We start from the raw sequence: 23,714 nt of genomic DNA on the forward strand, positions 1-23,714 counted from the left end.
TATTCATTATTACTATTTTTTGAGACAGGGTCTCACTCTGTTGCCCAGACTGAGATGCAGTAGAACAATCAACAGCTCACTACAGCTTCGACCTCTTGAGCTGCAGTGATGGTTCTGGCTCAGCCTCCTAAGTAGCTAAGATCACAGGTATATGTCACAACACCTGATTTTTTTTAAATTTGTAGTAGAGATGAGGGCTTACTATGTAGCCCAGGCTCGTCTCAAACTCTTGGGCTTATGTGATATTCCCTCTCAGCCTCCCAAAGTGCAGTGATTACAGGCATGAGACACCATGTCCAGCCTATTTTTTTAATCGATCTAAAAGATAACTGTTTTTAAAAGTAATAGTAATAACACTATGTTGAGTGATTGTAGCATATTTATAAGTGAAATGAATGACAGCAGTGGCATAAGAACTGGAGAAGTAGAATTTGAAATACTCTTGTTGTCAGATTCCTGCAATATAACTGAAGGAATATAGTGTTATTTAAAAGTAGACTTAGATATTATATTAGTTGAAACAATATATTGCAAACTCTTTGACAACCTTCAAAAACTATTAAAAATAAATATAATTGATATTCTTAGAAAGGAGATATAATCATCTAAATGCTCAGTGAAAACTAGAGAAGGTAGTAGAGTAGGAACAAAAATGAAGAAATATTTAACAAATAGAAAACATTTGCAAGCATGCTCAATATTAATTCCAGTATATGAATAATCACTATAAATGTGAAAGGTTTAAATACACCAAATAAAATGCAGAGATTGCTGGAATAGACAAAAAAAATTACAACTATATATTTTCTACAACAACCTCCTTTAAATATGAAGTTCTTTTTTTCCATTTTTTAAAAGAATTGACGCTTGTCATCATCACTTAATTTTATTTTATGTGGTTAGGAAGACACAAAAAAGAGTCGACAACAGGCTGGTAAATGGATGGCATATATGTTCCTGCTTACAGTGCTTACTCAGAAAAGCAAACCCTAGGTTTAATAGGGATGCAGCTGCTTGGTACGTTATTACTTGTTGATATATTTGGTAATGTACATATACCTGTGCATTAGCTCATCTCTCTTCTAGAAATGGGAAGAAATGAGAGCAAGAAGCACAATCCTAAGTATACTTAAGGGTATACTGTTTTTGCACTCATAATTGTTTAATTCACTAATCCATTTTCCTTTTTTCACAAAAATACTGTGTCCCTGATCTTGCAATTAAGGAAACACCACATTTGTACAAATTGCACTGCATAGGTTCAGGAAGTACCATTTCCCTATTGCATCAGTTTTTCCACAACTTGACGTTAATTATCGGTATTCCAGTTATTTTACATGCCACACAATCATCATCAAGTGATTATTAAATTACAATCATCAGATAAATCCCAAATGAGTGACAGTCTACCAAACATCTGGTCAATATTCCTCAAAATCATCAAAGTTACTGAAACCAAGGCAAATCTCACTGTCATGTGTAAGAGAAACGTGAAGTTTTATGGCTTCTTATGATCTAACCTGTTAAGTCCTGCAATTTCACTTTCACTCTAGTTTATTGGTTAAGCCAGTCATCAAGGCTGGCTAAGATTCAAAAAGACAGCAGTTAAAAACTTCTGCTCTGTGAGAGATCCTTTTAAGAAATTGAAATCACAAGCTACACACTAGAGGAAAATTATTTGCAAACTACATAACTGACAACAGAACAGTATCTAGGACACATAAAAAACTCTCACAGACAATAGTAAAAAACAATTCAATGAGTAAACAATGAAAAGACGTAAATCAAAGAAGTCATGCAGATGGAAAATACACATATAAAATATGTTCAACATTATTAGGCATTAAGAAAATGCAAATTAAAACCGCATGACGTATCACTACAACACCTGTCAGAATGGCTAAATGTAAAAATTTGGATATTACATGCTGGGAAGGATGAAGAGAAACTGACGGACTCACACATTGCTGGTGGAAATATAAAATTGTACAGCCTCTCTAGAAAATATTTTTGCAGTTTATTTAAAAAACTCAATATTCAACTACCCAGCAACTCAGCGATTTGATTCCTTGATATCTATTCCACAGAAATGAAAAGTTCGATTCGTGCAGAACACTGCACATGAATATTTATAGCATCTTTATTCATAGGGGCCCCAAACTGGAAGCAACCTAGATTTCCTGCAACAGGTGGATGGTTAAACATGTTGTAATACATCCGTACCATGAAATGCTACTCAGTAATAAAAGGAAAAGGAATAAGCTATGGAAGCCTGTAATAACTTGGATGAGTCTCCAAAGATTGATGCTGAGTGAAAAGAAAGCCAATCCGAAAAGGTCACAAATATATGATGCAATTTATGCAAAATTCTAGAAATGAGAATTGGGTACGACCAAAACATGGGGACATGAGGGATCTTTGTGATGATGCCAATGTTCTGTATCTTTACTGTGCTATCCTTATTCCGATATTGTATTGTAGTTTTTCAGGATGTTACTACTGAGAGGCAACTGGGTAAAGGGTACACAGGTTTTCTCTGTATTATTTCTTACAACTGCACGTGAATCCAAAATTGAATGGGCTGGGAACCAGTGGCTCACACCTGTAATCCCTGCACTCTGGGAGGCCGAGGCTGTAGAATGGCTTAAGCCCAGAAGTTTGAGATCACTCTGGGCAGCACGACCAGCCACCATCTCTATTAAATAAATGCATAAGTAAATAAATCAACTGTATGGGAAAAAAGACACAGCATCGGATACAAAGGTTAAAGAGTATAGAGCATATTTTTTAAAGAGATAAAAAGTAACTATGCCTAAGGAATTTATTTCAGGAACATTGAAGACAGAAAGGAACTATAAAATATCTAAAACAAGAAAACCAAATTGGGAACAGATTATTGCTATTCTGACATGTTCTTTGCATGTTTGACCAGGAATGGTTATAGTTAAAGGGGAAGTTCAAATGTAGGAACACATTTACTGTGTTAACTTTTATTAACACATACGATAGAGCCATGTTTTAAGATGCCTCCATACAAGTATAAAATAACAGGAAATGAAGAAATGTTAGGAAACATCTGAGATTAGTAAGGGAGTAAAAGATTCAATACAGGAAAAATAAGGAATTGGTAACCTGCAGTACTGTATTTGTGAAAAAAAAAAAAAATGTTTTTTTTTTTTTTTGTCTGGGCGCAGTGGCTCACACCTGTAATCCCAGCACTCTGGGAGGCCGTGGCAGGCAGATCACAAGGTCAACAGATCGAGACCATCCTGGCCAACATGATGAAACCCTGTCTCTACTAAAAATACAAAAATTAGCTTGGCGTGGTGGTGCGTGTCTGTAGTCCTAGCTACTAGGTAGGCTGAGGCAGGAGAATCGCTTGAACCCGGGAGACGGAGATTGCAGTGAGCCGAGATCACGCCACTGCACTCTAGCCTGGCAACAGAGCAAGACTCCGTCTCAAAAAAAAAAAAAAAAAAAAAAAAGCCTTCTTTTTTTCCTGTGGACTCAAATAAAAAAGAGAAAATGGAGCATGTTCCAAAGTAAATCAACACTCAGTGTTCCCAAGGAGTGTGTTTATGTGTAACCTAAAAGAAAATATCACAGAATTTTTAAAAAATCCAATATGAATGAAAAATGATTTGTAAAAAGCAATCAAGTATGTGAGCAGCTCAGATATGAGGCGTAAAATATTGGTTATCTGGAATTGCAGGAAAGAGACAAAGGGCACAGTCATGAGAGCAAAATGAAAGGGAACGCCTAAGTGAAGAATGAATGAAAAATATCACAGGAGGTCAAAACACTATGCAAAATGTGTTTTGGGCATATAAAGGACAAGAGGTCACCCTTAAGAAGCTTGCAGAGTAAAAATTATAAGAATAAATTATCGACAAATGAAATAGATATTGCTAAAATATTAAATTAATCCCTTGCTTTCTTGTCTCAGTTTTCACAAAGAAAATAAGGGACAAATGCTAGAAACAGACATTAATTTCCCCTGGGAGAGAAAAGAAATATTACAGGAAATTGTGCTCGTGCCAGAACAGGTAATCAAAAATAGTGGTTGAAGCTGCGCACACAAAGAATACAAAAACATTCAATAGTCATTGGCCAGTTAGGTCTCACCAGTTTTATCTGAAAGATACTGAAAAAACAAATAACCAAAAAAGCAAAAGGAGAAATGAAGAATAAACTTCCTCCGCTGTCAGACGTTTCCTAAAATCTTATATTTAAAAATACAGACTACTTTTTTTTAATTGAAAAGATAGGAGATCAGTATAAGGAGCCACTTTCTCTTCTGAAACTCTCAATTCCATTCCTACATAATGTATTCAGTAACAATCATTTGTATAATTATTTGTTATACTTCTGACAAATATATACTCCTGATTTTGGTATTATTTATTAGGAGAATGTTAGGGGGGTGGACATGACTATATATTCATGTAATTGTAATCCTAGAAATATAAGTTTATGTTATAAAAAATGACTGGAATAAGTGGGACTTCTATTTCAAAAGTGTAAAACAGCAATATGAAAAAAGGTCAAAATGGTTTATTTACTGTTTTTAAATACCATTTTATAAAATGAGAAAATACACATATACTTTTTTTTTCATTTAAGGCAAAGGCGTTAATACCCAGAAGTAATTTTGAAGTCAAGGGAAAATAGATTATAGATGTGATGATGGAGTATGAGAATGGAATGTAACCTTCATGCTGGATCTGTAAAGGAAGATGAAAAATTATCTTCCTGTAACAACACTGAAATTACTATTTGTCTTCAATTCTATACAAATTTATGTAATAGATACCACTGCAGTACCTGGTTTCAAGATGAGATGAGTTTAAGATCATTTTATATATTCATTCATTCATTTATTCATTCACTGACTCAATAAATAAATACATGGCCTGCTGTGTATAATCACTTTTGCCAGTCTAGTGAACACAAGGACAAATAAGTTACAGTCTTTATATTTAAGAATCACATGTTGTTGGAGTGATTCATACTTATAAAGTCACATGAAACAATCTGTTATAGGCAATTAGATACGGATGTATGAGACACAAATGACGGCAGTTCCAATTTTGTTTATAGCAAGAAGAGCATCAGGAAAAGTGTGATAAGGTCAAAATAATTTGTAAGAAGAGGAAGAGCTGAATAGGTGGGGATAGACCTGGTGGTAGCTTGTGAAGAATATTCTAGGCAGTGGAAGAATTGTAGATAATATACATGAATGTAAGACTCAGCAGAGTGCCTTCTAAGAACTGACAGTAGGTCAAATTAACCAGAAGAACCAAGTAAGAGGTAATGGGAGACTGAAAACTGAATGACGGACGTAATACTGAAAACTGAATAACAGAGATAATGCTGAAAAGAGGTTTTTGATTTCTGACTTATAAGATTCCATGCTTTTGTAATTTGATGTTAAAACTATTGAAGATTTTATGATCGTTTGTCCTTTGTTAAAACTATTCCACACTGGGAAGCTCTGTGTGGTATAATAAGGATTTCTGATACTGATTTCTACTCTAGTAAATGTGATTATTGTTATAGCAATGATCTACTATAAAGTTGTTGCTTTTTTTTTTTTTTAATGAGTGGCCATGTTAATTAATTGTTTTGGAGATGAATAGAGAGTTAAGTATTATTTTCTTTCTTAAACATCACTTTCAGAGAAAACACTAAGTAATGTATTCAAGGTCAATGTAAATAAAGAATTTTAGAAATAATGATCTGGCTCTTAGAACATATATGACAGAGGAATTGTTTAGCAAAATTCATCATTTTTTCCAAGGTTATCTTTGCCATTTAAATATTGATGATTATGCAAAAATAGACCACCTGTAAAGGAGATTCAGCACACCTGAAAATTAACATAATTTGAATGAAACTAAAATACTTACAAATGCAAGAAAGATCAAACGGTATTTAGTTGCCAATGCTCATGTTTACACCATTAAATGTTCTAAATATTCCAAAAGTCTGAATAAAATGTTTATCTAAAGTTGATAAAAATGGTAGGCACATGTAAAAACATAATTTCTACTCTAGATTTTCATTCTCAAATGAATCCATTTTTTATCACTTAGCAGTTCTAAGAGTTTGGAGCTAGAATTTGAAAAAATGTAATCGTAGCTAAATTTTTGAAAGGCTCAATAAAAACTAAAATCATAATCAATTATCAGGGAACATTATTAAAAATCTCATGCTCGCTTGGAAAGAAAATATGCTATAATAATATTCAAAATGAGAAAATTTGGAAAGCAGAATTGTAGGCTTCAGATAGCAAAATAGAGAATAGACTATGAAGTATAGAATAAACTAATATTATTTTAAAATGTTATATCAGTAGTTATCTGTGTTATCTATTTCTGTGTAACAAGTAACTCTAATACTTAGTGGCTTAAAACAAAAATTTATTATTATCTTTCTTGGTTCTGTGGGTTACCTGGCCTCAGATGGGCAGCTCACACTGAGGGTCTCTCGTGTGACTGCAATTAAATGTTCATTGAGGCTGCAGTCATTTGAAACTTGACTATATTTTAAAACCAAATCGCCTTATTCACATGGTTGGCATTAAATGATGATTGCTGGCTCGATGCTTAGGTGAGGCTGTCAACTAGAGCATCTTTATGTGACCTCTCCAAGTGCCTTGGGGTTTTCACAGCAAGGCAGCTAAATTTGAAGAGGAATATTTCGAGAGTTAACATTCTTAGAGACCCTGGCAGAAGTTTTAAGGCTTCATATGACTCAGCTTCTGAGGCCTTTAAACATCACATCTACTGCATCTTATTGGTCAAACTAGTCACTAAGGGCAGTGTAGTTTCAAAGGGGAGCAATTAAAAGTCTCAAAAGGAGAAGTTTCAAATAATTTTAATTTATTTAATCTAGCTCTATGGTCAAAAGCTTATTTTTTATATTCTTACATGCAAAATGCACTCATCTCCTTCTAAAACACTCCCCAAAGTCTCATGTTATTATAGCATCAGGCTAGACCCAAAGTTCAGGGTCTTGTTATCTAAATCATATCTTGGTCTGAATGAGGCCCCTAGGTGCGGTTCTTGAGTTTGGCACCTCTCTACCCAAAGTTCTTTGAACTATACAGACTAGTTACCTGATGCTTATATTAATACATACAGCATACAGTGGAGAGATATTGTAGAGAGGAAAACCAAGAATCGTATTTTTAAAAGCCCTTCCCCCAATCTGGAAGGGAGCCAAGGGACCAAAGAATGACTCAAACAAGTCCAGCTTGGTGAGTAGATGTGTCTATCAGAACTTACATAGGAGGCACTCCAGGTTGGCAGCAGGATAGCTTTAGAGATCTGCCCTGCCTCCCATTTATAAGCTGCTTTTAAAGTAACTTTCTGGCTCTTTGCCCACTGTGTGTGTGTGCGTGCGTGTGCATGTGTGTGTGTGTGTTTGTGTGATGGGACTGTTTTCCTTGATACATTATCTGATGCTCTCGGATATGTTTAGGCTCTCAGGGACACCTGCTCCTCAGCTGGGCACCATGGCCTGGCTCTCAGCCTGGCCTTCAGGGTTCAGGCAGCAGGTGTACACCCTTTAGTCACCTTGTGGGAGACCCATCCCACTACAGATGTAGATAGGATAACCTCAATAAATACTCTTATTCCAAAAGGAAGAGGATATGAAGTAAAAGCAATTCTCAAGTTCAGCTGGGCATTTGTCATCCATTTCTATATGCTGGAAAATTTTCCACACACCTGTTGGCTCTTCTGGGCTTTTGGTTTGCCCTATGTTGTTATCTTAGGTTTATATCCTATAATTCCAACTGAGTAGCTCTCTTCAGCCTATTCTGGTTATCTAATGCTGATTAGAAAATGCTCCAACCTTGAGCCATTTAAAATACCAGAATCTCAACATTCTATAAGTTGATTTGGCTTGTGTGATCAAATAAGATTGGAGTCTCGCATAGGGTTATAGCTTGAAGTTTCAAATGTGATTGTGGTTATGTGGTGGCTAGGTCTGTAATCACCTAAAGGTTCAAAGTATTAGGAGGCTTCACATGGTCCACTCAACTGATGGGACTGTAATCTATGAGCTATTACAATTTGTCTATAATTCATTTGGTGTGTGGTATACTATATATTTAAAGTGTATTTAAATTTGCCTATTACCTATTACTTTACCCTGAAGTTCTATTAAAAAATCTTCCATCCTTTCATCTATACATCATACTTCCTTTATTATATATGGATATCTCTTGCTATTCAAATTTCTTATATCCCAGATCTCATTTTTTCAAAAGCCAGAAATAAAATATTTAAAAATAATTTTGTATCCATTGCTATTGAATGCTCACTGTAGACATTTAGAAACCAAATAAATTGGATGGTGTGGTATACATATAATGAAATATATACATAAACATATATTAAACACACATAAATTGATATGATTAATCAGAAGAAAATTGATTTTCAGTGTGATTCATAACTAACCCATTGTAAAATTTATAAAATATCAACACAAATGATTTGAAACAATGAAGTCTTATTATAACATTTTAAAGAATAAAAAGGAATGTAATGTGTATGCAACTAACGATATCTACTTAACAATATATAAAACAAAAACATATAAATCAAAGAAGAAATAGACAAATTTACTATAGTTGGGTATTTCATCCTTCTTTCTTAGTAATTTACCAAATAGATAGAAAGTCAATAAGTATATTAAAGACCTGAAAATCCTTATGAAATAACTTGATCAAACAGACATTTATAGATGCCAAGAAAAGAAAAATATACATTCTTTTCAAGGGTACATGGAAAACTCACTAAGATACACCATTTTATGGGATATAAACAAACCTTCAAACATTGAATATAATTAAAATCATAAAATCATAGATGGAGAAAAACCATTCAATGTAAGTCAGCATCTTTTCATAATAAAAATCCTCAACAGACTAGGCATCAAAGGAACATACCTCACAAAATCTATATATGACAAACCTACCGTGAACATCATACTAACAAGGAAAACATTGAAAGCATTTTCCCTGAGAACTAGAACAAGACAAGAATACTCACTTTCACCACTCCTATTCAACATGGTACTAGAAGTCCTTGCCAGAGTAATCAGGCAGAAGAAAAAAGTAAAAGGCATTCAAATTGAAAAAGGAGAAGTCAAATTATCTCTGTGTGCTTATGATATAATATTATACCTAGAAAAACCTAAGGACTCTTCAAAAGACTCCTAGAATTGATCAATTAATTCAATAAAGTTTCAGGATATGAAATGAATAACTGAAACATCAGTAACATTTATATACACCCATAATAATCATGCTGACAACCAAATTGAGAAGGCAATCTCATTTACAACAACTACAAAAAATAAAATAAAATAAAATAAAAAGCCTAGGAACACATTTAGCAAAGAAGGTGAAAGATCTCTATAAGGAAAACTATGAAACAGTGATGAAAGAAATTGTAGATAACACAGATAATATGGATTCGCTGTGTACTCACCCAAATCTCACCTTAAATTGTAATAATCTCCATGTGTCAAGGGCAGGGCAAGGTGGAGATATCTGAATCATGGGGGGCAGTTTCCCGCATACTGTTCTTGTGGTAATGAATAAGTCTCATAAGATCTGAAGGGTTTTTTGTTTTGTTTTGTTTTGTTTTTGTGAGATGGAGTGCAGTGGCACGATCTCAGTTCACTGCAAACTCCACCTCCTGGGTTCAAGTGATTCTCCTGCCTCAGCCTCCTGAATAGCTGGGATTACAAATGCACACCACCATGCTCAGCTAATTTTTTTGTATTTTTAGTAGAGACAGGGTTTCACCATGTTGCCTAGGCTAGTCTTGAACTCCTAACCTCAAGTGATCTGCCCGCTGTGGACTCCCAAAGTGCTGGGATTACAGGCATGAGCCACCATGCCCGGCCTGATGGTTTTATAAATAGGAATTTCCCTGCACAACCTCTATTGTCTACTGCCATGTAAGACATGCCTTTGCTTCTCCTTTGCCTTCCACTATGATTATGAGGACTGCCCAGCCATGCTGAACTGTGAGTCAATTAAACCTCTTTCCTTTATAAATTATGCAGTCTCAGGTATGTCTCTATTAGCAGCATGAGAACAGACTAGTACAACAGACAGACAAATGGGAAAACATCTCATGTCATGGATTGGAATAATCAATAGCATTTAAATGACTATACTTCTGAAAGCAATCTACACATTCAATGCACTTCCTGTCAAAATGCCAATGTTATGATTTCAGAGAATTAGAAAAAGTAGTCCTAAAATTCATGTAGAACCAAAAACAGCCCAAACAGATCAAAGAATCCTGAACAAAAAGAACAAAGCTGGAGGCATCACATTACCTGACTTCAAATTATATTACAAGGCTATAGTAAACAAAACAGCATGACACTGGTATAAAAATAGATACATATATCAATGGAACACACTTATAAAGCCAGAAATAAAACCACATACCTACAGCCAACTGACCTTTGAGAAAGTTAACAAAAACATATACTTTTCAATATATGGTGCTGGAAAAAATGAATTGCCATATACAGAAGAATGAAAATTGATCCTTATCTCTCACTATATGTGAAAATAAACTCGAGATGGATTAAAAACTTATATGTAAGACCTGAAACTGTAAAAATACTTGAAGAAAAACTAGGGAAAACTCTTCTAGACATTGGCCTAGGCAAAGAATTCATGACTAAGACCTCAAAAGCAAATGCAACAAAAACAGCAATTAGCAAATGACACTTAATAAGACCACAAAAAGCTTCTGCACAGCAAAATAAATAGTCATCAGTGTGAACAGACAACCTGAAAAATGGGAGAAAATATTTGTATACTGTGCATCCAACAAGGGACTAATATCCAGAATCTAATGGATCTCAAACAACCAAACAACAACAACAAAACAAATAACCCCATTAAAAAGTGGGAAAAGGACATGAACAGATAATTTTCAAAGGAAAATATATAAGTGGCCAAAAATCATACTAAAAATGCTAAACATGAATAATCACCAGAGAGATGTAAATTAAAACCACAATGAGATATTATTTTATACCAATTAGAATGGCTATTTCTAAAAAGACAAAAAATCACAAATGTTAGCAAGGATGCAAAGAAAAGGGAACACTTTTACACTGTTGGTGGGGATGTAAATTTGTACAATCTTTGTAGAAAACATATGGAGATATTCTTTGGAGATGTCTCAGAGAACTAAACATAGAACTACCATATGATTCAGTAATCCAACTACTGGATATCTACCCAAAAGAAAATAAATTATTTTATCAAAAAGATACCTGCAGTCATATGTTTATCAAAGCACTATTCACAATAGCAAAGATGTGGAATCAACCTGAGTGTCCATCAATGGGTGATTAAATTAAAAATGTGGGGTGTGGTATATAAAATTATATATGTGTTTCTATGTGTGTGAGTGTATATATACACACACACATACATACATTATATATACACATATATAAATACATATACATTCATTATATGTAAATGTATATATGTATATATACACACACATAATGAAATACTACTCAGCCATACAAAGAATGTATGTACATGCATACATACATATGTGTATATATACATACATATACATATAATGAAGGTATGTGTGTCTATATATATACATATACATATGATGTATGTATATGTTTTTATATGTGTGTAGATATAATGCATGTGTATATGTGTATATATTATATTTATAATAAATAAATATAGTGTATATGAGAAAAAATTAAATATAAATGAATAAATAAATATATATCATATAACAAGTACGTAATATTATATATGTATATATACACACACAAACACACAATGAAATACTACTCAGCCATACAAAGGAATGAAATCATGTATCTTGCATGATGTATCATGTATCATGCAACAATGTGGATGTAACTAGAGGCCATTATTTTAAGTAAAAGAACTCAGTACCAGAAAGTCGAATATTGTATGTTCTCACTTATAAGTAGAAGCTAAATAATATATACATGTGGACAGAGTGTGGGATAATAGATATTGGATATTTGAAAAAGTGGGGTGTTGGGAGGGGAGTGAAGATGGGAAATTACTTAATGAGTACAATGTATGTTATTGGGGACAGGGTTACATTAAAATCCCAGACTTTACCACTATACAATATATTCATGTAACAAAATATCACTTGTACCCCCTAAATTTATACAAAATCTATGTGTCTGACCGTAATAAAATTAGCTAGAAATTAATAACAAAAAGATACCAAGAAAATCTCCAAATATTTGAAAATTTCATATAAACACACTATAAATAACCCACGCCCAAAGAGAAACATAAATTAAAAAATATTTTGAATTAAATAAAAATGAAATGACAGCATATCAACTTTTGTGGGATTCAACAAAAGCATTGCTTGTGGTGAAACCTATAACACTAAATACTTATGTTAGAAAAGACCAAAAGTCTCAATTAAATTACCTAAGATTTCAGTTTAAGAAAATACAAAAGAAAACAAATTTAAATGCAAATCAAACCAAAAAATGAAGATAGCAGAAATCAATAAAATTAAAATTAGAAACAATAAAACAATAAAGAAAATCATGAGGAAACATGTTTTTCTTTTTTTTTTTTTTACTTTCTTTGCTGTTTTTTTATATCTTTTTTTATTTTATTTATTTTATTTTATTTTATTTTATATTTTTATTTTTTATTATTATTATTATTATTATTATTATACTTTAGGTTTTATGGTACATGTGCGCAACGTGCAGGTAAGTTACATATGTATACATGTGCCATGCTGGTGCGCTGCACCCACTAACTCGTCATCTAGCATTAGGTATATCTCCCAATGCTATCCCTCCACCCTCCCCCGACCCCACAACAGTCCCCGAAGTGTGATGTTCCCCTTCCTGTGCCCATGTGTTCTCATTGTTCAATTCCCACCTATGAGTGAGAATATGCGGTGTTTGGTTTTTTGTTCTTGCGATAGTTTACTGAGAATGATGATTTCCAATTTCATCCATGTCCCTACAAAGGACATGAACTCATCATTCTAAGATCAATAAATTGATAAATCTAGCCACACTGAAGAAGAAAAATGAAAGAAAGAGATAATATATACGAATAACCAATATGAGAAAAGAGATGTTACTAAAGATTCTCCTGGCATTAAAGTATAATACAGAAATATTATGAACAACTTCATGTCCACAAATTCAACACCTAGGATGAAATGGATAAATTCCTTAAAAAACACAAAATTCTGAAGCTCATTAAAGAGGACATTTGCGGATCACGAGGTCAGGAGATCGAGACCATCCTGGGTAACATGTTGAAACCCTGCCTCTAATAAAAAATGCAAAAAATTAGCCAGGCATTGTGGCGGGGACTGTAGTCCCAGCTACTTGGGAGGCTATGGCCAGAGCACTGCTTGAACCCAGAAGGCGGGGGTTGCAGTGAGCAGAGATGGCACCACTGCACTCCAGCCTGGGTGATAGAGTGATATCCTGTCTCATAAACAAATAAATTATTTAATTAATTAAATAAAATATTTTTTTAAAAAAAATCATGATAAATGTCTTAGCAATGAAAATGATAAAAAATAAACATATAGATTAGAAAGGAATACATAAGATGACTTCTTTACATAGAATTTCCCAAAGTCTATAAAAAATGTAATAGACCTAAAAGCAATTTTTGCAAGAATGCAGGATACAAGATCAATATATAACAATCAATAATAGCTTTATATGCAGTCAGTGAATAACTGGAAATATTTAAATTAGCATTTAAAACAGAATCAAAACCATGAAATAATTAACATGCATTCTCAAAAATATATGCACATTTGTAAGCTGCAAAATATAACACATTGTTGAGAGATAAAAAGAGCTACATAAATGTAGACTCAGATCTACATATTCAGCACAACTCCAGCCAAAATTATTGCATGTTTTTTCTATAAAAATGGAAAAGCTAATTTTAAAATTTAGATGAAAATGCAAAGGAATAAGAATAGCCATAGTATTTTCGAGTAAGACAAAAGTGGTGAGATTCATATTACAAGATTTCAAGACATACTACAAAGATATAACAATCAGGAAACTGTGGTATTGGTGAAAAAATAGGCCCACAGATCAATAGAACAAAGGAGAAAGCTAAGAAAAAGACCCAAATATGGTGAAATGATTTTCAGCAAAATTGCGAAGGTAATTATTGAAAAATGAGTCTTTTCAGCAAATGATACTGGTAATATTCAGCATCTACATGCAAAAAAATAACAAACAAACCTATACTATGTGCTACATACAAAAAAATCAAAATGAACAAAAATATGAATATAAACATCTAGAAGATAACACAGGAGATAATGTACTCTTTACTTATGCAAATATTTTGTCAAAGAACAGGAAAAAGGCACAAATCACAAAAAAATTAGGCTTCATCAACATTAAAATGTCTCCTTATGCAAAGATACTTTTCAAAAAAAGTGAAAAACAACTATATTACTGGGAGAAGATATTTGCAAAACATCAAAACATATATCTAAAAAAGACTCATCCATAAAATGTAAAGGCCTCTCAAACTCAATAACAAGAAAACAAACTATTAAGAAAACAGCAAAAGATCTGAAGAGGCATTTTCCAAAGCAATGATATTGCCAGGTTATATTGACACCTGGCAATATCAAGGATTGGTGAGGGTGTAAGGCAGTTGCAAGTCTCATAAATTGCTAGTATGCAGAATGGTACAGCTACTTTGGATAATATGTTGGCAGTTTCTTATAAAGTTACCATAAGACGCAGAAATATAACTCCTAGAAATATTTATTCAATATAAATGAAAACATATGTCCAGACAAAGCCAGGTTCACAAATGTTTATAATGGTTTTATTTATAATCTCCAAAAACTCAAGGCAACCAAAATGTCCGCACCACATGAATGGACAGAATGTGGTGCAGGTACGTAGTAGAATTTCCCTAAGCACAATAATGAAATGAACGAATGGCCAGTATGCTAAAGGAAAGAAACCATATTATAATGAATGCATGTTTGAATATTCCATGCATCGGCTATTCGTGAAAAGGTAAAACTATAGCTACAAAGAACAGATCAGCGGTTGCCAGGGGTTGTAGGTGGAGAGAAAGGATTGAATGTAAAGAGGCATGGGGGAATTTTGTGTGTTAGTGGGGTGGCGATGGAAAGTCCTTTCTCTTAACTTTGGTAGTGTTCACATGACTGTGTGTTTGTCAGAGCATGTAGAAGTGAACATCTAAAAAGAGATGAATCTTGTAGTCTGAAAATTATAGCTCAATTAACCAGATATTTACAAAATAAATATTGAGTAAATATTATAGAATGGAAATGTTTGTCTTTACTGAGGCCAGGAAAGCAGTATACTTTTAAATACAGGCTAAATGATTTGGGGTACAGTAGATAATTCTGGTGACAGGAAGCTAAAATTATATTTTTGAAACTAGCACTTTCTAAATGAACCCTTTCATTCTATACAACTATAAATCAAGTTAAAAATCACAAGATCAAAATCTGATGGAATTTATCTCAATTCCTAGTTACAGGAGAATGATGGTCATATCCAATCTTTTCACTTTTACTAGCATACTTATATTCACAGGGTCTTTCACCTCTAGTAGAGAAGAACACTGCAGGTCTTTAGCAGTTTTTCACCAGTACATTGTAAAAAGAATGATGAGGCCAGGCACGGTGGCTCACGCCTATAATACCAGCACTTCGGGAGGCCGAGGTGGGTGGATCACCAGGTCAGGAGATCGAGACCATCCTGGTTAACATGGTGAAACCCCATCTCTACTAAAAAAAAAAAAAAATTAGCCGGGTGTGGTGGCGGGCGCCTTTAGTCCCAGCTACTCGGGAGGCTGAGGCAGGAGAATGGCGTGAACCCAGGAGGTGGAGCTTGCAGTGAGCTGAGATCGCGCCACTGCACTCCAGCCTGGGCGACAGAGCGAGATCCCCTCTCAAAAAAAATAAAAAAGTAACAAGAAAAAAGAAAAAGAATGATGAAAAGTTAGATATTAGTATAGAATTTTGAATTTAGGAAATCCATATTCTCAAAGTATTAAAAGAAATTAAACAATCATCTGTTGATCTCAGCATTGTCTACTTTTTGTTATCATTATTAGGCTTGTAATTTAGATATTTTAATAAGAATCGAAATAACAACTTACAAAATAATTACTTTTCATAATTTATTTTCCTTCTTTAAGTTCTGGGATACATGTGGGGAATGTGCAGGTTTGTTACATAGGTATACACGTGCTATGGGGGTTTGCTGCACCCATCAACCCATCGTCTACATTAGGTATTTCTCCTAATGCTATCCTTCCCCTAGCCCCCCACCCCCTGACAGGCCCCAATATGTGATGTTCCCCTCCCTGTGTCCATGTGTTCTCATTGTTCAACTCCCACTTACGAGTGAGAAGATGCGGTGTTTGGTTTTCTGTTCCTGTTAGTTTGCTGAGAACGATGGTTTCCAACTTCATTCATGTCTTTGCAAAGAACATGAACTCATCCTTTTTTAAGGCTGCATAGTATTCCATGGTGTATATGTGCCACATTTTCTTTATCCAGTCTATCATTGATGGTCATTTGGGTTAGTTCCAAGTTTTTGCTATTATGAATAGTGTTGCAATGCAATAGACATACGTGTGCATGTGTCTTCATAGTAGAATGATTTATAATCCTTTAGATATATACCCAGTAATGGGATTGCTGGGTCAAATGGTATTTCTGGTTCTAGATCCTTGAGGAATCACCACACTGTCTTACATGATTGAACTAATTTACACTCCCACCAACAGTGTAAAAGCATTTCTATTTCTCCACATACTCTCCAGCATCTGTTGTTTTCTCTTTTTAATGATCACCATTCCAACTGGCATGAGATGGTATCTCATTGCAGTTTTGATTTGCATTTCTTTATTGACCTGTGATAATGAACATTTTTTCATATGTTTGTTGGCCGCATAAATGTCTTCTTTTGAGAAGTATCTGTTCATATCCTTCACTCACTTTTTGATGAAGTTGTTTTTTTCTTGTAAATTTGTTTAAGTTCCTTGTAGATTCTGGATATTTGCCCTTTGTCAGGTGGATAGGTTGCAAAAAATTTTCTACCATTCTGTAGGTTTCCTTTTCACTGTGATGATAGTTTCTTTTACTGTGCAGAAGCTCTTTAGTTTAATTAGATCCCATTTGTCAATTTTGGCTTTTGTTGCCATTGCTTTTGGTGTTTTAGTCATGAAGTCTTTGCTCATGCCTGTGTCTTGAATAGTATTGCCTAGGTTTTCTTCTAGGGTTTTTATGGTTTTAGGTTTTAGGTTTAAGTCTTTAATCCATCTTGAGTTTAATTTTTGTATAAGGTGTAAGGAAGTGGTCCAGTTTCAGTTTTCTGCATATGGCTAGCCAGTTTTCCCAACACCATGTATTAAATAGGGGATCATTTTCTCATTGCTTGTTTTTGTCAGATTTGCCAAAGATTAGATGGTTGTCAATGAGTGGTGTTATTTCTCAGGCCTCTGTTCTGTTCCATTGGTCTGTATCTCTGTTTTGGTACAAGTACCATGCTGTTTTGGTTACTGTAGCCTTGTAGAATAGTTTGAAGTCAGGTAGTGTGATGCCTCTAGCTTTGTTCTTTTTGCTTAGAACTGTCTTGGCAACACGGGGTATTTTTTGATTTCAAATGAAATTTAAAGTAGTTTTTTCTAATTCTGTGAAGAAAGTCAATGGTAGCTTGATGGAGATAGCATGGAATCTATAAATTACTTTGGGCAATATGTCAATTTTCATGATATTGATTCGTACTACCCATGAGCGTGGAATGTTTTTCCATTTGTTTGTGTCCTCTCTTATTTCCTTGAGCAGTGGTTTGTAGTTCTTCTTGAAGAGTTCCTTCATATCCCTTGTAAGTTGTATTCCTAGTTATTTTATTCTCTTTGTAGCAATTGTGAATGGGAGTTAACTCATGATTTGGCTCTTTGTCTCTTATTGGTGTATAGGAATGCTTGTGATTTTTGCACATGGATTTTCTATCCTGAGGCTTTGGTGAAGTTGCTTATCAGCTTAAGGAGATTTGGGGCTGAGACAATGCGGTTTTCTACATATACAATCATATCATCTGCAAACAGAGAAAATTTGACTTCCTCTCTTCCAATATGAATACCCTTTATATCTTTTTCTTGCCTGACTGCCCAGGCCAGAACATCCAATATTATGTTGAATAGGAGTGGTGAGAGAGGGCATCCTTGTCTTGTGTTGGTTTTCAAAGGGAACGCCTCCAGTTTTTGCCTGTTCCATATTATATTGGTTGTGGGTTTGTCATAAATAGCTCTTATTGAGATATTATCATCAATACCTAGTTTATTGAGAGTTTTTAGCATGAAGGGGTGTTGAATTTATCGAAAGACTCTTCTGCATCTATTGAAATAATCATCTGGTTTTTGTCATTGGTCCTGTTTATGTGATGGATTACGTTTATTGATTTGCATGTGTTGAACCAGTCTGGCATCCTAGGGATGAAGCCCACTTGATCATGGTGGATAAGCTTTTTGATGTGCTGCTGGATTAGGTTTGCCAGTATTTTGTTGAGGACTTTTGCATCAATGTTCATCAGGGATATTGGCCTGAAATTTTCTTTTTTTGTGTCTCTGCCAGGTTTCTGTATCAGGATGATGCTGGCCTCATAAAATGAGTTAGGGAGGAGTCCGTCTTTTTCAATTGTTTGGAATGGTACCAGAAGGAATGTTACCAGCTCCTCTTTATACCTCTGGTAGAATGTGGCTGTGAATCTGTCTGGTCGTGGAGTTTTTTGGTTGGTAGGCTATTAATTACTGCCTCAATTTCAGAACTTGTTATTGGTCTGTTCAGGGCTTCAACTTCTTCCTGGTTTAGTCTTGGTCTATTCAGGGATTCAACTTCTTCCTGGTTTAGTCTTGGGAGGGTGTATGTGTCCAGTAATTTATCCATTTCTTCTATATTTTCTAGTTTATTTGCATAGAGGTGTTTATAGTATTCTCCGATGGTAGTTTGTATTTCTGTGAGATCAGTGGTGATATTCCCTTAATCGTTTTTTTTTTTTTCTTTTTGAGATGGAGTTTCACTCTTATTGCACAGGCTGGAGTGCAATGGCATGATCTCGGCTCACTGCAACCTCTACCTCCCGGGTTCAAGCGATTGTCCTGTCTCAGCCTCCTGAGTAGCTGGGATTACAGGCACATGCCACCAAACCCAGCTAATTTTTGTATTTTTACTAGAGGTGGGGTTCCATCATATTGGTCAGGCTGGTCTCGAACTCCTGACCTCAGGTGATCCACCTGCCTCAATCTCTGATATCCTTTCGTTTGCTTGATCGATTCAGCTATTTGATACTTGTGTATGCTTCAAAAAGTTCTCATGCTGTGTTATTCAGTTCCATTAGGTCATTTATGTCCTTCTCTGAACTGGTTATTGTAGTTAGCAATTCCTTTAACTGTTTTTCAAGGTTCTTAGCTTCATTGCATTGGGTTAGAACATGCTCCTTTAGCTTGGAAGAGTTTGTTATTACCCACCTTCTGAAGCCTACTTCTGTCAATTCAACAAAATCATTCTCTGGCCAGTTTTGTTCCCTTGCTGGCGAGGAGTTGTGATTCTTTGGAGGAGAAGAGGTGTTCTGGTTTTTGGAATTCTCAGCCTTTTCGCTCTGGATTTTCCACATAATTGGAAGTAAAACATTCCTCAGCAAATGCAAAAGAACGGAAATCATAACAAACAGTCTCTCACACACAATCACACACAATCCACAGTGCAATCAAATTAGATCTATGTGTTTAGAAACTCACTCAAAACCACACAACTACATGGAAACTGAACTCACGAGGCCCATATCTGATCTACAAATTTTCTTAAATAAGAAAAATTGTACGTGCTTCTGTTAAGCAAGAGCTAGCTTTTTAAATTCAAGGATTTTGAGAGAGCCTTTTACTGTCATGAAAATGCAATCTGTGGATTCACTATTAAGGAGATAAATGTAATTACATAAAAACATAGAGAGTGATGAGAACAAAAAACTTCAAAGTTAATATTGTAGATTTTAGTCACCATAGTTGTTAACACAGCAAAATATGAAAGAAGTCCTTTTTACAAATTGCATTTATTAACAAACACAAATTGTATATATTTATTGTGTACATATTTTAAATGTGTATAGACTGTAAAATGGCTAAATTGAGTTAATTAACACACGTTACCTCACATGCTTATTCTTTGTCGTGAGAAGACTTAATATCCACTCCCTTAGCAATTTTAAAGAGTACAATACATTGTTATTAAATATAGTCATGTTATAAAGTATACCTCTTGAAACTATTTCTCTTATCTAACTGAAATTTCTATTCTTTGACCAATAGCTCTACAACTGCTTCCCATCTCAACCTATCTTTTGATAGAGACACTGCTCATTGCAATAGTAGCATAATTAATTAACAATAGTTATGCAACAGTAAATATCACAGAATAAAAAACAACTCATTTATGAATATCCTGGATGTCACATAAATGAAATATTAGCTCTAGGCTTGGAGATTAAATTTCAAATGCAAAATGTCATGGGAGAAATAATGTTTTTTTGAACTCACACATAGATGTAAATTACTATAGATTTTTTTTTACCCCCTGAGAACAAGCTTTAAGACAGAATGACTACAAAGCAGAAGTCTACAGGGAGTTGCTAGAGAAGCTGGTCATGATGAAGTATGCAAGTCTCAGCTACTGGGGTCTCAAAGGTTTCTAAAGACACATTACCTATTTTAATATTGTACATAGGAGGTCGCTTTATAAAATAACAATTATACATTGATATCTCAACAAATGGCAAGACAAATGTACATATTAAAAATCATAAGACATTGTAATTGGACTCCCTGCTTTTAATCTCCCCTTCCATTAGATTCTATTTATTTCCGCTATATTTAATTTTATAACTTCCTGATTAAACTGTTGCTCCATACATAATTCTCCATAGAAGATCTATAGGAAAACTGTTTAAAACAGAATACATGATTTTTTATAAATGGATCTTAACTTATTTTCTTAGGTGTGTTTCTTGCTTTCAGCCCCTTCCACTTTGTTTCCTATCTCTCTACAACCTAGACTCATCACTGTCTCCCTTGCCATGTTTCTCTGCATGTCTGTACACTACTTACTTTTTGTGATCCTTGAGACAGCACACACTGAGTCTTCCCTCCAAAATGCTCTCTCTCTCTCTCTCTTTTTTTTTTTTTTCTAAGTACAACTGACCCCTCCTTAAACAATAGTTCAAAAGTTGCCTGCTGAGTGGAACCTTTATACACCTTTGTGGCTTAATTTGCTCTATCTTTGGTGCATTAACTCTTTGTTCATAATTCTGTCGTAACTCCTGCAGCATTTTTATATATTTAATTATGTATGTTTCTTCCTTTTGCTTCTTCAATAACACTTATATTTGCTCAACTAAGGGGAAAATCTACGCCATATATTAATCATTTGCTCCTACGATATAGCACAGTGGAACATATGGAGGCATTGAATAAGATATTACACTAATTAAACTGTGCTGTGAGCACTTAGACTAAATCTATTGTCAAATTTATGAAAAATGTTTTGATATTTGGAGTCATTAGTTGCCAGTATACACAATTAATGGGGTAGCCTTCTACACAATAGAGGTGATGCTTATCACTTATTTAATGTAAACTGTTTAGTAGATAACTATTAACATTAGATAAGCTAGTTTGTATACAGTACTAAATCCAAGAAAAGTATCTTTGTTCATCCATTTTCAGATTTAAATTTCATTTTTTCCTGAAAGCAGGCAACATATCTTATTTTGCATCTTCAGCATTTAGCAGGGTTATTACTGATAGCAGACACTCAGTTACATATTTTTGTATCTTAAACTAAATGCAAATATGATTTTATATGATATTATAGCATTTCTAAATAGTAGTTTCTAAAACCGAGTCAGAAAAGAAGTGAATGAATCCCAAGCGCCTCTTTCTACATGGATGGTTATGCCAACTTTTCCAGTTCTACAAGTATTCATATGTGTGCTCTCACATTTATGGTTGATTCAATTTATTATTTATTAATTGACTAAAATGCTAAGAAAAATATTATTCTGGTAGTTCTAGTTTTCAATCTTATTAAATAATTATGACAAAGCATATCTGCAGATAAAAGAAAAATGGCAAAAGCAATAGAAAAATTAACATAAAAATTATGAAATTATTCAAACAAAACACTATAACCAAACTTTAATAAAATAAACATTTTGCTAAATGTTTAGTAAACTATATTTAATAAAATAAACCTTTAAATTATAATAAATGTTGTTAAGGAATAATTATTAAATGCAAAATCTCTATTCTCATACAAATGCAAATGTACACGTCAAGAATTTGATTTAATTTTATTAATGAATGAGAAAACCAGTAAACTGCTACAACTGGATCAAAGGCAAATACAAAGGATGGATACATACTTAGGCAATCAGGATTACTGAGAAAAATTTACGTAATAGATGCAAAATTAGTGAATAACCACAGAAGAATAATCAGCAGTATTTTATGGGACACAGTTTGCATTGCTAGGAACAAAAATCACTTGCAGTGTTATGTTTTCTATAATTTACAGAGTTGTAGCACAAAGATAATAAAAGATAGTAATAACCTGGAAGAACATACTAGACAGGACACCCAGTAGTCTTTTTTGTCACTGTAATGTCATTCACATATTTTCTTGATAAATATTTCTATAATACCATTTAGAATAACACTGCATTTGTTATTGCATAATTTTATGGTTACATAATATATGTATATTCCTGAAAGCTCATGTCATTACATGGCTACATGTACACTCGCATGAATTTCAGAGACACTCAGTAGATTTCAGAATATTACAAATAAAATAAAATTTTGAGAACAACTTGGTAGAGTTCCAAATTTTATGCCATAACTGTATAAAACAATTGGACTATTTAATATTTGTTGTGATAATGTTAGAGATAGAATTATTGGCAGTGTGAAATCAATTTTTAAAACATTTCAAAATGGAAAACATTTCTTTTACTCAGAAAAAAATACAATTATTACTTTTTTAAACTCTTGCAGTCTAAGATTTGAAATTGTATTATAAATGTATTTTGACTTTTTTGCCACATATGTTGGCAGGTGGTCACCTCCATCTGTGCTTAAAATGTTTTACTTGTCATATTTCAAAATAGGACAGGAAAGGAAGTGGATCAAGACAATGAACTGGTTTTGAAAAAAGTTTCATATCTTAAATATAAATGGTTAATGTATTTCCATCAATCTCAAGGGAAAAATCATGCCTGCAATAAAAGGAAAATGTAAGATTTGCCAAGAAAAACTGAAGAGTATTGATGTAATTGCTTGGGAAATGGGCCACTGAGTTGGAGAGCCTGATTAAAAGAGCTGTGGTGCTTGGGTAGATTCCAGCTCAGCAGCCTAGCAGCTGCACATCTTGGGCAATCTGTTGTTGATTATTAGTGACAGAAAGCCAGGTATAATTATTGGTGTCCATTGTTATGAATGCATGAATCAAAATTCCAACAGTCTTTTTATAATTGTATACAAAGTAGGATATGGTCTTCTAAAACCACTCTTGATTTCC

The sequence above is a fragment of the Pongo abelii genome, chromosome 9 (genome assembly GCF_028885655.2).
Source record: "Pongo abelii isolate AG06213 chromosome 9, NHGRI_mPonAbe1-v2.0_pri, whole genome shotgun sequence".
Classification (NCBI taxonomy): domain Eukaryota; kingdom Metazoa; phylum Chordata; class Mammalia; order Primates; family Hominidae; genus Pongo; species Pongo abelii.